The sequence below is a fragment of the Panthera pardus genome, unplaced genomic scaffold, assembly GCF_024362965.1.
Source record: "Panthera pardus isolate Hobbes unplaced genomic scaffold, ASM2436296v1 HiC_scaffold_13, whole genome shotgun sequence".
Classification (NCBI taxonomy): domain Eukaryota; kingdom Metazoa; phylum Chordata; class Mammalia; order Carnivora; family Felidae; genus Panthera; species Panthera pardus.
In genome coordinates this window covers 74939892-74959229 of record NW_026526688.1, presented here as the reverse complement: position 1 = coordinate 74959229, position 19338 = coordinate 74939892, and the positions used below count along the sequence as shown (strand labels likewise).

General features: G+C 40.5%; 1 protein-coding gene across 3 annotated transcripts in view; it reads right to left on the bottom strand.

Moving 5' to 3' along the window:
- FBXW7 (F-box and WD repeat domain containing 7) overlaps positions 1–17255 on the bottom strand; it is a 227545-nt gene extending 210290 nt beyond the window's left edge. For all 3 annotated transcript variants that reach the window (XM_053901190.1, XM_019441270.2, XM_019441269.2), the window contains exon 1: positions 16133–17255. The gene's annotated coding sequence lies outside the window, so the exon portion shown is untranslated. The remainder of the gene's footprint in view (positions 1–16132) is intronic.
- Between the last annotated feature and the right edge of the window lie 2083 nt (positions 17256–19338).

Genomic DNA, 19338 nt, shown 5'->3' with positions numbered 1-19338 from the left:
ATTTCACAATTGTTGTGTGTCAGGACATAAACCTGGGAATTGCTTCTCCATGAGTCTGTTAATCGTCTTCCTTCTAACAAATATATATAGGGTGAAATCCTATTTCCCCTCCTATCTCAGTATACCTGTTGACGTCCCATTTTCAGTACAAAACTCCTCCCGTGAAACTTAAGAGGCAGCATGCATGCATGGTGATTAAAAGCACAGACCACAGAATCAGATGGATCAGGATTTGAATCCCAGTTCTGTGAGTTCAAATTCCTAGCTATATATTCTTGGGAATCTATTTCTTGTTATAAAACAAATTTATTACTATCTATTTCCTAGGGACTATTGGGAGGAATAAATTAACTAATGCACACAAAAATCCTTAGCATAGTGCCTGACATATAGTAAACATTCAATAAGTGGTAATAAGGATTATAAATACAATAATTATCAAAATACTTATTTACCATGTTATCAAACTTATATTCTTATCCTCTAGATTCTCACCCCTCTCTCTTCTAGCTAATTCTTTATAAATAAATGGAGGCAGCTCTGAGGAAAAAATCAATCATCATCAAAAGAAAAAGAGACCTAGTAGGCAACTTCCTCACCTCCAATTGCCTTTTTTCTCTCTCACGCTTCAATAGTGTCATTATCCATACTTGAGAGAAAATATATAATCACTCTGTTTGGGCCCAAATGTACAGAGAAGAACAGAGGCCTTTTACTTGCTCACCCATGATGTAGCACAGATACTACACATTCACCTTTTCAACAAGCTCAGCACTAGAATGGACCCACAGGAGAAAAAGAAAACAACTAAAAGCATCTTGCAGAAAGTATTTGCTGGATAAAAGTCTCATTACTGAGTCAGGAAAAGAAAGTTCAACTTAATGCATCAGATGTACCAAATATCTAGGCTATTTTACTTTTAGAATATGCCTTCTAGAAATACAGAAGAAAAACTTTACACGAAATTTCCAACCATTATTAGAACTGGTTTCTAAGTCATTTAATAAATATTTAACATCTATGAACAGGTACTACACTAAGCACTTTGAAGCAAAGGTGACATGATAATGTCCTCCTCTTACAGAGCGCATTAAAAAATCTTTCCAATCTTTTTTTTTCTCTTTCATTTGTTAGCAAACTATATGCCTGCTAAAGAGCAGTAAATATTAGGCACTTGGGGGGAGAAGATATTAACTGAAAGATGAGTAAGACATAACACTTGCCCTCAAAGAACTGACCAGTAGAAGAGAAAAATATGAACAACTATTTTAAGTGCTATAAAAGCCACACAGAGACTGTGGATAACCAGAAAAAAAAAAAAAAAAAAAAAAAAAAACTAATTCCACTTACATTAATGAGGACAGGCTTCCTAGAGAAGATGATATTTAAGTAGGGTCTTAAGAGATAAATGTTTTGCAGATGAAAGGAAAAGAATACTCCAGACAGAGGAAAGAGCAAAGTGCAGAGACAATTTTATGTGAAAGTATATACATGCACACATACACACACGCACACACACAAATATGCATTAAGTATATACATACTTTACATGTGTATATATGGATATACAATCAGTGTTTAGACACAAATGAGGAAAATCACTTGACACACAAAATACAGGAAATGATGCAATGAACTATTTCGCCAATTCTCCCAAAGATGATATACAACTCATACCATGCATAAGAAAAGTTAGTTCATTCCAATTCCAACCTTAGGGCATTAGCACTTAATTCTCTCCCAGAAATAAAGGGATGGTGCTCAGAGGTCTGAATGGTAAACTGAATCCAGACTAGAAAGGCTCCCCTTTAAGCAGAATCAATTCAGGAAGGAATATAAAGGACAGTAGCAAAGAAATCAATTAGAAGCTTCTGAAATAGGGAATGGTAAACGTGCAATTTTAAACAGGAAAAAAAAAAAAAAAGAGAGGGAGAGAGATTAATAGAAAGATGAAGTCCTCAGTTAAACAGCCCTTAACGTGGTGAGTACTAAAACAAGAGAGGGAAATTAGATGCGATCCAAGGTTTCTCCCAATAGATCATTCCATTAACCTTGATACTTACTTTGTCCATTAGTGTATATTTGATCCTATGAATATTTACACACTATGGCACTCACATCTCATAAGCTCCCTATTCTTGATACACTTTTACATGAACAGTTTGCCATTTAGAAAAACAAATTAGTAAAATCCACCTGGAAATCTTTCCTAGTTTCTGAATAATAAATGGAAGCACTTTTAGATTACTTTTGGAGTAACTGCCCTATAATCTTTTTCAAAAATCATGAAATCTATTAATTTCCCTTTATATCTGTCCTTTAAAATGGATGTTAAATGAGATCCATGTCTGTGATTTATCTTTATCAATAATCAGTATTTATACACAATGGAATTGGCAAAGCACCTTGTATGAAGAAAATACCCAAATGAGAAACAGAGGACTTTTTATAAAGCAGGGTTTCCCAACCTTCACACAACTGACGTTTTGGACCAAATAAGCCTTTGTTGTGAGGTGCTGTGCTGTACATTGTTTATACCTGCCCTCTACCCACTAGATATTAGTAGCACACATACCTCTCCCTAGCTGTGACCATCAACACCACCTCCAGATATTGCCAAATGTTCGCTGGGGCCAATGTTATGTGCCAAGCACTGCTCTGTGCTTCTCATTTATTATCTCATTTACTCTAGGAACATAGTATCCATGAGTTGGTTATGGTCTTCCCCATCTTACAAATAAAGAAACTAAAACCAGCAGAATTAAACAACTTGCCAAATGTCACACAACCAGTAAGTGTGGTAGTCTGTATTTGAACCCAAATGATAGTGGCTTGAGTCCCTGCTCCTAATCACTGTTATATCATCTCTTATTAATGTCTCACCTTTATTATCTGATACATGAAAAGTAATGTTTTCAATCTCATCTGGAAGTAAAAACTAAAATTAGCCACACAAGTAGAAGTTACAAGACTTCCAACCTCACTTCAGAATAACTTAACAAGTATTTTTTTTAAGCACTGACTATATATGCCCAGTATCAACTTTAGAACTAGAGTGGTTCAAAGAAAAAGAAACTACTATTAGGATTTAGCTCAGGACCTTTTTCACACATTATCTCCCTGAAATCTCACAGCTTCCCTGTGAGATAGGTCGTATCTTTTTTTCAAGAGAGGAAGCAAAGGCTCAGAATAGAAAAGTGGTCCCTAACCTAAAATGTCTTACAATTTAACTGAAGAAACAAGAAAAATATTTTTTTAAAAGACAGAGAGTAGGGACACCTGGGTCGGTTAAGTGTCTGACTTTGGCTCAGGTCATGATCGCATGGTTCGTGAGTTGGAGTCCCGCGTCAGGTTCTGTGCTGATAGCTCAGAGCCTGGTGCCTGCTTCGGATTCTGTGTCTCCCTCTCTCTCTGCTCCTCCCTGGCTTGTGCTGTCTCCTGTCTCTCTGTCTCTCAAAAATAAATTTAAAAAAAATTTTTTTTAATTTTTTAACACAAGACAGGCAATAAACTAGTTTAATATCTCAGTTAACAATAGACAGAAGGTGGGAATAACAAAATAGATGAAGGAAAAGTATACAGTAGATTAGTCAGGGAATATTTCTTTAAAAAGGTTTCTAGTAGTCAATTCCTTTTCTTAAGAAGTGACATGGATGAGCAAAAGGTAATGAGATGGGGAGAAGCACCACTTCTGCAAACAATGTGCAGCAGAAATTTGGGGACTGAAAGGAAAGTCTGTGATAGCCAATTTAAGTAGTAAGTCAAGGAAATGAGGAGTGTAAGACTGCCTTAAAATGAAGATTGAGCCATAACCTGAGACAATGAGACTAGTTCCATGCTTTTAGGGTGCTCCTGCCACCAAACACTCTCAAGCACTGAAAGAAGAACAAACAAAAAACGATCTAAAGTAAAAGCTGATAGGGTTGGTTAACACAGGCTTAGCTATAAAGTCAAACACCACATTTCATAAAATGAGTGATGGGTCATCTATTTTGCTTTGTGTATCTTGGGTCCCCAAAGAGAATATAAGTTTCAGGAGGGCAGGGATTTTTATGTTTTGTGCACTCAGATCAATACCTGACATAGCAGGTGTTCAATAAATACCTGCTGCTGAAAAAAGGCAGTATTCAAAATAGTGACCTCATCAGAAGATCACAAATGCCTCTGGCATTCAAAACAGCAACTTCACAGAAACAACAATATTATAATATTAATACTATTAATTTCAACAACTAACATTCCCTGGGCACTAACTCTGAGCCAGACCTCGTAATGCATTAATTCATATATTATAATGAATACTGACTATCTTGACTAGCCTATGAAAGAGGTAGGTATTATTACTATCGCCCAGTTTTTACAAGGAACACACACAGAATAAATAATGTGCCCAAAGTCACAAAACAATACAGCTGAACCTGGGTCTATCATCTCCAAAGCTTGCCTCTCAACCACTCTGTCACATATACAGAATTACACGCATCCCACTTAGGCAAAGCTAGGGAAATGTTGCCAAAGAGGAAAAAAAAACAAAAACAAAAAAAAAGAAACTCCACTAGCAGTTGAAAACCCTGTCTGCCCCTTCAATACCCACAGCTGGTATTGTGGAAATTTTCCCACCCTAGGATACATTGATTATCCCAAACAGATTAAAACTTCAATGGCTTAAAGAATCCAGATGTTGAAAAGCTAGGAACTAATCTAATCAACATTTCAAAGGATGGTAGATAACATGTGGTAACACCCCACTCCACAAACCCGAAGAAATAACAGGGTGTGACCTCTGACTAAGACTGACCTCAAAACTTCCGGTGCCATTCTCCCTGGTATCTGCCCTTCCCTCCTTCCTTGGCTCTGTGGCTCTCCCCACCCCTCTGTACATCTCACCTCTCCTACCAAATACCTGGCCTTCACAAAAAAAATCTGAAGTTTTCTGTCTCCTGCTCTAAATTTCTAATCTAATAAATCAGTATTTTAATATTTCTTGAGTGAAAAGAAATCTGCCTATGTAATATTCAATAGAAAAAGATTCCCCACTCATGACAGCAACATTCCAAAGTTTATGTTCTCAAATTCACATGGTAGTCAATTAAGAGACCACCAATTATGCAAAAGAAAAAGGATGATCCACAAATTTATTTATATAACCTTCTGGTATTACATACACAATAAATAAAAAGAAATTACAGTCACTAGAAAAACTATGCTCTTCTCCCATCTACCTAGTAAACTAGTTATAATCATAAAATCCTATTTTGAAAAATCTCTGAAATGGAAAGAAACATAACTCCAGAAGCATAAACTCCAACTGCTACCAACAAAGAAAAATATTTAAAATAGCTGGATTTTCTTGAACTAGAATTTTTATTAAATTAACCACATAGCTAGAGATCCATTAATATGTAAACCAATCTAGCTTTTGCATTTACATCAAAACCTAAAACAAACTTGCCTTAAAAGAAGTTAGAGAATGAGGACAAGAGCTGGCAAGATAATCACTACTAAGAAATATATCTCAATATTTTCTTTCTGCCTTTGGATTTTTTTCATATACTTATCTTAAATATACACTTCTATTAAATAAACAGACTATGAAGACATCACCAAATTGCTCTCAAAATAGAAACTTTCCAAATATAAAACAGTCAAGAAGCATTTGTTTCTTATGCTGGCCAACAGAACACTGATTATGCCAAGCTTGAAGGAAAAGTTATTTCTGAAAACTGATGTGTATAATAAACACAAAAAGTGAAAACAGAATAGCAAACACACACATACTAATCATTTTAAAAAAGGGAGAAAACTAAAATTTAGTTAAAACTGAATCACATAAATGAAATTCCTTCAATCTTAATTTGAGATGTAATGATAATTTCAGATATAATGATACAGATAAAACTTGTTAAAGTTCTTCATAATTTTTTTAAGTTTACTAATTTTTTTTTGAGAGAGAGTGAGCAAGCATGAGCAGGGAAGAGACAGAGACAGAGAGAGAGAAGGAGAAAGAAAATTCCAAGCAGGCTCCATGCTGTCAGCCCAGAGCCCAACATGGGACTCAATCTCACAACCACGATATCATGACCTGAGCTGAAATCAAGAGTCAGACAACCCAATCGACTTAGCCACCCAGGCATCCCAACTTTTTCATAATTTTTTAAAGCTTTTTATTCCCAAGCACTAAAGAGATGGACAGTTAAGAGACTTGATAACTAAATTGCATCCTGATATTTCTAAATAAACAATTTGCACCACAGTCACTTTCAGAGATAATCAATGAATTATTCAAAAAAGAGTCCTTTGTGATCCAAGTACTACCGAGGTCTTTGGAAATGAACTCAAATTCAAGTTATGTTCAAATCAGTTCTTCTTTTCTCTAAATAATAAACACAGCAGTGTGTCATTCTCTAGTTTTTAAGAGTTTTTAATAAAATGTTAATGAATCATATGCTAGTTCAGATACTTCTGAAAACACTGCGGAATTACTTCAGTATTATTTGTCAAACTCTAGGGCTGAATTTAAATGCTGGACAATAGAAAGCCTGACTTTAGGGCTGTCCATATCATACCTTAAAAGACCTTTAACTCAAAGAACTAACAGGGATGGGTCACATTATTTTATGTCAGCCATCCTAAAAAGTCTGATAAGATATATACATTCTTCCAAAAACAAACCAGCAATTTGTCTCCAGATTTCACATGTTACACTAACATATATTATTGGGTTCACTCAAGATGCTATGGGATGAAAAAGCCAGAAGAGAGGTGCCTGGGTGGCTCAGTTGGTTACACTTCCAACTCTTGATTTCGACTCAAATCATGATCTCATGGTCATGATCAACCCCCCCGGGAGCAGTATCCTCAGCTCCACGCTGGGTGTGGACCCTGCTTAAGATTCTCTCTCTCCCTCTGCCTCTCCCCACTCGTTCTTTTCTCTCAAAAAAACAAAAAGCCAGAAGAAAACAGTATCTTACCCAATGATGATCCTCTCAGAGGAAAGGCTAAGTGACATTAAAAATATTTTGCACTATGTCTTTTGGGTGGCTCAGTTAAGTGTGGACTTTGGCGCAGGTGATGACCTTGCAGTTTATTGGCTCAAGTCCCACGACAGGCTCTGCCCTGACGGTACAGAGCGTGCTTGGGATTCTAGTTCTCTCCTCTCTCTCTATTCCTCCCACATTCGCACTTTCTCTCCTTTCAAAATAAATAAACTTTAAAAAATATATACTTTGCACTAAGTCTTTCAATATTTCCTAAATCCAAGAACAGTCATGCAGAAAGGAGCACCTAATGCAGTACACTAGGTATATGCCCACACAGACACACACAATACATGCTACCTAAAGCCACCCAGATTTCCAGTAGCTACCCCCCAGCTATAAAGAAAGGGCAGAGGCAACACAGCAAAGCAATAGAAACTGCACAATATCTGAGTGATCCACTAGCTATCCCTTAGGTGATAGAGAAAAGAGTAAAAGATACTCAAGTAGTGAGGTCTCTGGTACATTTTTGTTTATTATTTTTCAACCACTGCACCGCAGGATAATACAACACATACAGGCTCTCATACTTTCTTGTACTAGCTTACTGTTTTAAAGAAATCGAGTTACCCAAAAAAATTTAAAGGAATATTTTAGAGAAATTATTAGATATTGGTCATTCAAAATCCAAATCAAGTACAGATGTTCCCTCAAATATTTCACAATTCTGAGGTGGAATAGGAGGAAATTTTAAATATACTTGTGTGAAGTAGTATAATTATTAGAAAATACATATCCCACAGTGTTCAGGAAATGTCATATACATAGAGTATATTTAGAAAATACACTCTAAACATACTATAAAAGGTATCATGAGAAAAAAACAACGAAAGTCTCAAAAGAAAGTAGCAAAAATCGAAAAGTACATTGAGACATAAGACAGACTGGTTTTACACTGGGCAGGAAAAAGTCTCCAAGTAAAAAGGTTTAAATGCAAGAGTTCATTATTTACTCAAAATTTGCTACCAAGTTGGATGAAGGCAGATTTCAGCCAAATTATATGGTAAGAGAAATTTGGCATATCACTAATAACTTCTTCCTTAACTCGCTTCTTCCTCAACAGCATCCTTTCCCTTCAAGAATTCAGAGTCTCCATGGTCTGTTCACCTATTTCCTGATCAAAACCTGCTCTTAGAAAAAGATCATATAACTTATTTACCTTAGAGATGGCTGTGTAAAAACCACTTCTATGTAAAATAAATAATTGTATAGCTATTATCACAAAAAAAAAAAAAAAAAAAAAAAAAAAAAAAAAACAAGAAATAACAAGTGTTGGCAAGGATGTGGAGAAAAGGGAATTCTCATGCACTATTAGTGGGAATACAAACTGGTGCAGCCACTGTGGAAAACAGTGTAGAGGTTCCTCAAAAAATTAAAAATAGAACTACCATATGATCCAGCAATTCCACTTCTAGGTATGTATCTGGAAAAAATGAAAATACTAGTTTAATTTTAGTATATGTGTTGCCAAAGCAAGCACATGAAAATACTAATATAAAAAGACATATACCACCCCGATGTTCATCACAGCATTACTTACAACAGCCAAGATATGCAAACAATCTAAATGTCCATCAACAGATACATAAAGAAATGGAATATTACTCAGCCATAAAAATGAATGAAATCTTGCCATTTGCAACATGGATGGACCTAGAGGGTATTATCCTAAGTAAAATAATTCAGACAGAGAAAGACAAATATCATATGATTTCACTTACATGTGGAATTTAAAAAAACAAAACAAAACAAAATGAAGAAAGAAAACAAAACAGGAAACAGACTCATAAAGAATAAACTGATGGGGGGCGCCTGGGTGGCTCAGTCGGTTGAGCGTCCGACTTCGGCTCAGGTCATGATCTTGCGGTCCGTGAGTTCGAGCCCCGTGTCAGGCTCTGGGCTGATGGCCCAGAGCCTGGTGCCTGCTTCCGATTCTGTGTCTCCCTCTCTCTCTGCCCCTCCCCCGTTCATGCTCTGTCTCTCTCTGTCTCAAAAATAAATAAATGTTAAAAAAAAAAAAAAAATTTTTAAAAAAAGAATAAACTGATGGTTGCCAGAAAGGGGGCAGGAGCAGGAGGATGAGGAGATGGATAAAATAGGTGGTAAAGGAGATAAAGAGGTACAATCTTCAAATAACAAAATAAATACAACATGGGACGTAATGTACAGCATAAGGAATATAGTTGATAATATTGTAACAATTTTGCATGGTGACAGATGATAACTAGTCTTAACTGTGGCAACCACTTCCTAATGTATATAAGTATGGAATTACTACATTGTACACCTAAAACTAATGCAATATTGTATGTCAATTATTCTTCAATAAAAAATTTCTTTAAAAAAAAGTTTATTATTTGAAAGCAACTTTACTCATCTGTTTGTAATGACAATACAGCTAAGTTTAAAAAAAAAGGAAAAACACTAATACAGCATTCTTTCCCCTGCTCCACTGAAAATGTCACCAATATAGAATATTTTTATTTGTAATATTTGCAGATATGAGATGAATACCTTGTGTCTTTTAAATCACCAACTATCCTTAAGCTTAAGACAATGAGAAAATTACTTGAAATGACAAAAATTAAGATTTTCAAAAGAACAAGAATCCTCTCCTAATGAATAGGAAAGCCAACTTTGTAATGACCTACTAAAAGGTAGCCTAAATTGTCAAACTGTATACATTTTTTTAATGAAAGAGGAAATGAAGTACCAATTACATGTGTAGAAATACTATGAAACATAAAAGCAGGTTAGAAACCAATTTAAAAATTATCATTATTGCAAGGGTCACCTCCTCCCCTGCAATAAATAGGGGAATCATGAAATAAATAATATTTATGAAGTCAGGGTAAAGATATACCATCATCTAATGCAAGTATTTGTTGACATATGAAACAAATGTTTTGATATTAGCTATAATGTAAAATTGTACAAAGTGAATTATCCTTCCTAAACAATACATTTGAGACAGTGTCTCCCAAGAAGTAAGTTCATCCATGCTACATTTACCCTTAAGAATACAGCAAACATTTTTTAGAGTACACGTTTAAGTTATTTAGACGATTTGTTAAGAAGGGGCACCCGGATGGCTCTGTCAGTTGAACATCCAACTTCAGCTCAGGTCATGATCTCACAGTTTGTGAGTTCGAGTCTCGCATCAGACTCTGTTCTGATGGCTCAGAGCCTGGAGCCTGCTTCAGATTCTGTGTCTCCCTCTCTCTCCACCCATCCCCTGTTTGCGTGCTTGAGCAAAAATCAAAAAAATAAAAAAAATTTTTTAAAGTAAATAAACATTTTAAAAAATAGAGGATTTGTTAAGACTTAACAAAACAAAAACTGTGCACCCCATTATTCTACATACTGAATTGGTCATTGCAAGAAATTAAGACTTTTAGAAACAGAAGTATCAAATCTTGGGGGCATCTGGGTGGCTCAGTCAGTTAAGCGGCTAACTCTTGATTTGGGCTCAGGTCATGATCTCACTGTTCCTGAGTTCAAGCCCCTCATCAGGTCCCACGTCACAGCAGAACCTGCTTGGGATTCTCTCTCTCTCTGACCCTCCCCTGCTCTCTCTTTCTGTCTCTCAAAAATAAGTGAATAAACTTTATAAAAAAATATCAAAACTTAATGTTCTTACAACTTGGCTAATATTTTCATCTGATTCAAACCAACCATAAACACTTATAATTTTACATTAAAATAAATGCTTTACAATTTATTTTCAGAACCATCCAAAATTACACCCCTAAGTTTCTTCAAAAATACTTTCAGCTATGACACATAGCCAGTATACCACTATGTCAATTATTTATCTTAGAATAAGAAAATGCAAGTAAGTCTGTATTTTTTAGATGCTATAGACAGGACTGCCACCTTGTTCCTCAATCCACAGTTTTCATCACTCTGAAGGCAAAAGTATTTTGAACAGTTGACTCCAGATTTACTACGGAATCATTTTAAGACAACCCTCAAGGACACATCTCACTTAGAAAATGGAGAACACCTAAAGCAGCCACTCCAATCTTTGTAATGGAATGCTTATACCATATGTTGGTGGATCTGGGCAGTTGTCTACACTGGGGTTCTATAAACTACAGGTCAAATCCAACCTACCTCCTCTTTTTATGTACAGGTGACCCTTGAACAACATGGGTTTGAACTGCGCTAATCCACTTACACATAAATTTTTTTCAATACATACGGTACTGTCAATGTACTTTCTCTTCCTTAAAATTTTCTTAATAAGTTTCTTTTCTCTTTCAATATTGTAAGAATGTAGTAAATTGTAAGAATGTAGTCTAGAATACATATAAATCTACAAAAAATGTGTTAACAGACTGTTACTGGTAACGCTTCTAGTCAACAATAGGTCATCAATAGTTAAGTTCGGTGTGAGTCAAAAGTCATACATGGATTTTTGCTGCACAGGGGACTGGTGCCCCTAACCCACACACTGTTCTAGGGTCAACTGTTTAAGGTTTTACTGGAACACAGTCACACTCACTTGCTTATATATTGCTATGGCTTTTACACTACAAGAACAGAACTCAATCGTTGTACCAGATGTGGACCACAAAATCTAAAATATTTACTAACTGGTCCTTTACCAAAAAAAAGAAAAAAAGCTTACCAACCCCTCCTCTACACAATGAGATGTGAGAGCAACTCACGACTTCTTCAAGAACCGTTTCTAAAGTACACAAGTTGAGCTGCTGCCAGCCTAGGTGTAGGCTTTCAGGTCATGAGTACTAAAACACAAATGCACACCCAAGGGTCTTTAATTATCCCATATCAATCCCAAAGTTGCCAAGGCAAAGCACATGAGGTCAACACTCCCTCCTACCAGAGTCCCACCTTTCCCCCTATCTTTGCTAGTAAATCATGTCAACCCAAAAAGGCTGCCCTTTAAGTTCATCTAAACATGGTTTTACCTGCATAAAAAATGTTGTGGAAAGTAGAGGCTGGAGAAGGCACCTGTATGGCATATATTCTAGTCCCTGTATCCTCATCCTAGAATCACCTAAGATCTAGCTCCCTGTATTAAACCCTTAAGAGGCCAAAGAAGCTAGTAGGAAGGTGGTGAATTGAACTAAGGAACACAAAAAGTGTGGAGATGTAAGTGCGTGTGTGTGCGTGTGTGCGTGTGTGTGTGTGTGTGTGTGTGTGTGTGTACCCTATCTCACAATCCTTATCTTTGTCAGTCAACACTAAATGCTAGTTCCATTAGCTGCAGGTTTCACCACAAAAAAAAGTCTTACGGTGTCTCATGCTTCAAAGACAGCTGAATTTTTTTAAATGCCAAGTCGTTTTTTGTTTGTTTATTTTTTAATAAAAAGGCTTTTAAAAAAAAAAAAGGCATTTTCAGCACTGCTGTGCCAACACAGGAATATCCCCCTCCATTGTATGGGACACAAAGACACACATCAACTGCAAGCAGGGGAAGCGGGCTTCTCTGCCAGCTATTTTTAGCCCCACTTCATCATGTTAAAGACCAAACTCAGGATAATAATGAAGGGCAAACTTTAAAAACACAAATTTTTATAAAAACAAATCTGTGCTTTCATGTACAGTTTCCTTTACAGTGAAATCCTATATATTCTTTGAAACTTAATCTCAAGGGACCTATATACTCTACAAAAAACTTGTTAGCTCTTTCAAAAATATAGACTCACGTGTCCTAACACTGAACATGGTAGCCATGTTTAAAAGCTGTTCCTCCCTGTTGACTTCAAGTCTTACCTACTTTTAAAACATTTTCTTAGGTACAGTCTCATCCATTCTCTGTCATTACTACATCTTTGCTAACTTTAACAGATTTCCTTCCCCCCGCCCAAGTAAAAATACACATTTCTCATCTCTTTACTCTGTCAGCTCTCTCAAGAAAACTTAATACTGTAAAAATGACTCCTAACTCTACATTTTCAGCATTTCACTCATTAGTTTAACTATTTTTCTATCTTCAGATTGCATCAGCATCAACTTTCACCCTAAAATTTAATGTCCAAAACAAAGTCCACTGCCTTATTTCTGATTTATTTTCTATAAGAAACCACTAGCACCAAACTAAAATACTGGGGGCATCTTCTTTTTCACGCTTGCAACTGTATAGCTCTTTGATGACCATGGTGTAAAAATGCTGGTTCTCTTAGGGATGCCTGGGGTGGCTCAGTCGGTCAAGCGTCTGACTTTGGCTCGGGTGATGATCTCATGGGTTATGGGTTTGAGCCCCATGATGGGCTCTGTGCTGAAAGCTCAGAGCCTGGAACCTGCTTCGCATTCTGTGTGTGTGTCTCCCTTCCTCCCTCCCTCTCTCTCTCTCTCTCTGCCCTCCCCCATTGGTGTGCACGTGCGCACGCTTGCTCTCTCTCTCTCTCTCTCTCTCTCTCTCTCTCAAAAATAAATAAACATCAAAAAAATTTTTTTTAATGTTGGTTTCCTAGAAAAACAAAATCCTACTCCAGGTATAATGCCTCTTGACCTAAAATACAATTTCTCCTCAATCATCTAAAACTACCTTCTCGGGAACATTGCTCTCAATTGCTTCTTTGGGCTATACTCCTATAACTGCACAAACACAAACTCACCCTAAGCTGACTCAACAACCAATCTCCATCTGTATTCCCATCAAGCTGACTTCCTAATTATACTTGTCTCTCACACCGTCCAATTCCAAAAGCCTTAAACACTTTACCTCCACTGCTCCTTTCATCCTAAAAGAGAACTTCTTTCCCAGATTTGGCTCAGACACTCCAATTAGTTTTATACAGTCACTTCTCTAATGAAAAATATTCAAATACATTTATATCTAAAGGTACCAAACATAGTAGTATAATATATAGTGGCTATAAACAAACACTGGTTCATGCTCCCTTTCCTATGATTTTATGCAACTTGTGTTTCATTGCCTCTGCCATAAATAAAAGCATCTCAAAGGCAGGGACCCCAAATGGACCCCAAACACTTTGCTGCTTCTTTGCAATAAAACATTACCATGCTTTTTAACCAATCTATAGTCAGAGCAATAAAAATAAGTCTTAAAGTTAGTAAGCAACTTTGATAGAGTACAAATCTACCTTCAAATTATAGTTTGTTGGTTTGTCTCCCCCTCCTGCCCCCAAAAAACAGCCAATGCCAAGACTAGAGTTCTCTTCTTCCCATCTTTGTGAAACATGGGATATGTAACTTCCTCAAGGTCTCAAAATAAGATAGCAAACAGGTCCAGAGACATTTGCTTCTGATTCCACATCTAACATTATATCCACTAATCAGTATTTTCATGTAGTACCCATTTAAAATAGACAGAACCTAAGGTTCCTTTAAAAAGCATAACAAACACAAATACATAAAGAGAAACAAAATAGCTGGAGAAGTTCCTGAGGAGGGCAAAGTGATCAAGGGATAGAAAGATATCATTCTAAGACAGACACACAAAGTCAGGAAAGATGACGGTAAAGAGGAACAATGAAAATCTATAAAACCAAGAAAAGATGAACTCCAGCTTGTTCTAGCGCTTCTCAGAACAAGAACTCTGGATGTGTCTTACAACTTTAGAGAGACAGGTTTGGGATAAATAAATGAACTGTTAAATAATTTAGGGTCTAATAAGCTTGTAGAACTCATTACCTCAAGGAGAAAAAGTACAGATGCAAACACTATTTGAGAAAGTTTTAAATACATTTAGTCAAGATCCTGAATGACGAAGTTAGCACAGATAACCCGAGGCTCACGTTCATTCCCAAAAAGCTTCTCTCAGCAGTGGCTTCAGAGGGTGTGAGTCCACACTGCTGTCTGGAGGAACTACAACTCTCAGTATAGTACTGCCAGTGTTCTATTAAATAAAATTCTACCCTGTACTGAACCCTTAAGGTCTGTAGAAGTACATGAAATGCTCATTACTTTCCCGCATGTCAAGTTGACACTAGAGAGGATACCTAAGATACAAATGAAAGATTTTATAGACTTCACCTTCACAAGAATGGAAGGGAAGGGAAATAATCGTTCTTCAAAGAGTTTAATACCAAAAAGTTTCTCAGGGGCACCTGGGTGGCTCAGCTGGTTAAGCAACTGACTCCTGATTTCAGCTCAGGTCATGATGTCACGGTTGGTGAGATCAAGACCTGTGTCCTGCTCTGCGTGACAGTGTGGAGCCTGCTTGGGATTCTCCCTCTCTCTCTCTCTCTCTCTCTCTCTCTGGCCCTCCCCCACTTGAGCAGACAGGATCTCTCTCCCAAAATAAGTAAAAACAAACTTAAAGAAGTTTCCCCTCATTTGAAAAAAAAGTTTCTCCTCATTTGATAGGGAAGTAAAGATAACTCAAACAAGCAAGTCTCAAGTCATTCTGCCAAGTACAAAAAAAAAAAAAAAATGCCAGCAATTAGGACATATGCTACCCAAACATTTAAAAAAAAAAAAAAAAAAAGCATTTGGGTAAGGAAAAAATGTAACAACTTTTAAAAACTGGTTAAAGTACTAGATGCTCTCCTCCAAGTAAGCTGTGATTCACAAGAACTCAGAATTTCCTGAGTAACTGAAATCTGTCACAGTGTCCTGATGCACAGGAACTGGACCCAAGAAATGAGGAGGTAAAAAAAATTCCTGCACCAGCAGGTACCGAAATGAAAATCTCTCAAGGAAAACTGCAAAAGAAGAAAGGAATTTTACTTTCAGGGGTTCGCAGGATAAAAGGTTCCCTCGTGGGAGCCCAAATAAGAGTTGCCCCGAAACAAAAACCACAGCGGGGTTTCACACCCGCTGTACCAGGAAAAGGTGTATTACAGAGATGTCCTTTGTGTGCACATATGCTTTGGCTTCCTCAATTTCCCTTTGCCAATTACTGGCCAGAAAGGTGCAAGTGTCCACCCTGGATAGGGGCAGAACTCCCCTAAGGGAACCTGTGAGTTTGCCTAGTCCACGTATTAAATGTTCGAAACCAGTGGACGATCCAAGACCCTCCTCCTCGCTGTAAACATAAAGATACACCCTCTGATCCACGCTCTGCCAACACTCCGGTCAAACATCAGCCAAACTCCAGGAGAGCGAACCGGTATCCTCCCACGTTCCACCCCTCCGTTCCCTTTCCCGGGGCCACTCACACTTTAGGGAAGAGCCGTGGCGCTGAGAAAGTGGGCTGGTTCCCTTCCTCGTTCGCTCTGAAGCGGCAGCTGCGGAAGGCTCGGCGCGTTACTGAGGAAGAAGCGGTGCTTGTGTCTCTGAGCCAGGCGGTCACCCGGGTCTCTTCCGCGCTGCCGGAGCAGAGGAGGCGGCAGCGGCCCCGCTTACCTCCGCTTTTCCTCTTCCTGGGTCCCTTCAGGCTGTGTCTGCTGCCCGTCCTGGGCCACTTCTCCCGGGACAGTCACGTATGGGAGGCTCCAGATTTTGCTTTTATAAAGTTTTCCTCTGGGCTGAGGCTGCGGCCGGCCCCCCGGGTCCCCCCCGGCCCCGCCGCCCTCGGGGCTGGGGCGGGGGAGGGGGCTCTAAGAACTCCTCCCGGAGTCCTGCCGAGGAGCCGGGGGGCCGGCGACAGGCCGAGGGAAAAGACCCCCCCCCCTCGCGAGGGGGCTGAGGAGAGGGGGAAGGTAAGGAAAGGACGGTGGCGCCGGTCCTGCTCTCCCCGCCGCCGGGGCCGCCGCTTCACATTGGGGTCCCCGCCCCCCCGGCCGGGGGGTGGTTGCTGAGCGTGGGTCCCGGGTTCATACACTCCGGGGGCAAGATGCTATGGCCCCGGGCGGGTGGCCGAGGCGGCGGCGAGGTGGGGGACCCGGCCGGCTCCGCTCGGCGCCGCCCCCGCTCCCGGCTCCCGCATGTGTCGCTGCGGCTGGGACCCCCTCCCTACACGTTGGGGGTCCCTCGCCCCGCGCCCCGGGACGAGACAGAAGCTGCGACCCCCTCCTCAGCGTCTTCTCACCGCGGAGCAGCTGACTAGTCCCGGCCTGAGGTAGCCGCCTCCCAGCCCCCCCAGCCGCCGGCTCCGGCTCGGGCTCCGGCGTGTGCAGCCGCCGCTGCCGGCCGGGAAGGTGAGGGGGGGAAAAGAGGGGTGGCCGCGACTCCCGCCGGTCCAGGTCAGGACGAAGGTCTCGGCCGTGGCCAGTGCGCGGAGGCTGGGTCTCTCAGATGCTCCCTCGCTCTCACGCTCTCCGCTGCGGTGGCGGTAGCGCCCGGAGCTCAGCTCGCTGTCTCGCTCGCTCTGTGCGGGGCTCTCGCCTCACTCCAGAGAGGGGCGGGAGGAAAGCGGCGCGGCCCGATGACGCAAGTCACCTAGCAACAGCTCCCCTCACCCCCTCCCTTTTCTTTCCGCCGGGACGTTTCCTCCGCTGGCCTTTTTTTTTTTTTTTTTTTTTTTTTTTTTTTTTTTTTTTCCCCTTTCTAATCACCCCGCCCTGGCTGACTCCAGCGCGCTCTGATGACGCTGCAAGGGAAGAGGAAGTCTGGGCTCCGCGAGCGGGTGGGTGCGCCTCGGGCCGCGGGACTAGCAGCGGCTGCCGCCGCCTCTACGGCCGCGTCAGAATTGAAGAGAGGAAGGGGAGGAGCCGAGTGGAGCCTAAGCTGCCGCCTGATCTTACCCCTGACCCGACGGCGGCGGGGAGAGCTTGCTCTGTAGAGGTTTCCTTCAGGGCAGGTGGTGACGGCTCCTTTGGGAGCAAGGAGGAAGGCCCAGGCCGCACGGCCATGCTCGGGCGCGGACCCCCCGAAGGTGAGGCATACCGCCCCAAATGGGCCTTCGAAAAGCCAGACTGGGCGAGAACTTGCCCGACGTCCGTTCCGCTGCACCTGCTCCAGGGAGCGAGCGTCCCACCCTTCCCGCGGTTTGGGGCGAGACCTAGCACCCGATAACGTGTGGTCCGGCCGAGCAAATGTTTGATGAATGAATGCCTCCCTCCGAGGTACCCGCGGAGTTCAGAGGAGTTGATGGAAGTGTAAGCGTTTTGTAAGCTGCGGGGCATTGTAAAGAAGAGAGTGGTAATACAGCCCTCCCCCCCCCCGCCCCGCCACGAAAGGAAATAGGGGTGCGGTTTAGGTACGGTGTCACAACTTGTGTCTTTAGTGTAAAGGGGGGCGAATTGCCGACGCGAGGGAAGGGAGCCGTCCTCCCGGAGATTACGGAACGATATTTGACTTTATTGTCTCACTTTTAGTACTCATTCTTGCTTGTATGAAGCTTTGGAGAGCTGATCTTGGTTGTTCATAAGTGTCCATCTAGAACCATAATCAAGAAATGTTGGCCTGTGTTTCAGGTCTGATTCCAAAGCTATCTCCTCTCTAAATTAGGTATTAGTACGATTATGCAGCTTTTCCTACAGATGTTATCCTGGAAAGTAAGTTCAAATAAAAACTCATGAAGTTGGAAGTGTAGTTCTCTAGGAAAAGAAATGTTTTAAGATGAAAGGACCAGAATCCTCAGAATCTGTCTTGCACCTGTCCGGGGGAATAGCGTGAGACGGAGATGAAAGCGGCAGCAATGATGAAAGGAAGCAGATTCTAGAGTTCTGTCACCGGACCCTGGCACACCCTACCTGCTTGGGAAGCAGCATTAATGGATATTACAAGTCTTTCCACTTTAGGGAATAAGGAGCAAGTTTTTATAGGCAAATTGTGGAAGCTCGGGGTTTCTACCACCACCATACGCAAACAGTATACCAAGGAAACTTCTAACTGGGTGAATCCAAGGGCTCATTTTTATTAAAATGCTGCAGAAAGATCAATGGAAGTGGGGAAGCGGATGTTGCAGAAGCAAGAAGAGACTCACAAAGTGGCACTTGCCCAACTGTCCGAAGTTCCAAGAGCCAGGCTAACTATCCTGCTTAAGCTAGCATGGATTTGACTGCCTTGTCATGACCAATGCCCTGCCATGTCCTTCCAAATAAGACTCACAGGGAATGTGACCAGCAGTTATAGCCCCACCTGGTTACAAAATAAATCTTTATTTGGTTTTTCCCCCTTCCTAATTTCCTGATGGAAATTGAATGAGTAAAATCCACCGACTTAGGAGATTTTGTGAAGCCTGAGCACCTCAGATTTTAAGTTCTGTGGGCTTTGGATAAAGAGCGCAAACATCAGAGCTCTGCAACGCAGCCGAGGACGCCTCCAGAAAAGTATGTACTGCACCACATGGGGTTTGTCAGCAGCCTGATCTGTTTTCATTGTCAGTGGCTCCACCTTAGAACCTCAGTAGTGAGAAACAGAATAGCACTCAGGAGAGCCCTCATCCACCTACTTATGAAGTAACAGCAGCACTAAGCTTGCTGGGCAAAATCCACCCACCTCACCACCCAGCGTGATAACTGGAGGAAACAGCTGGAAC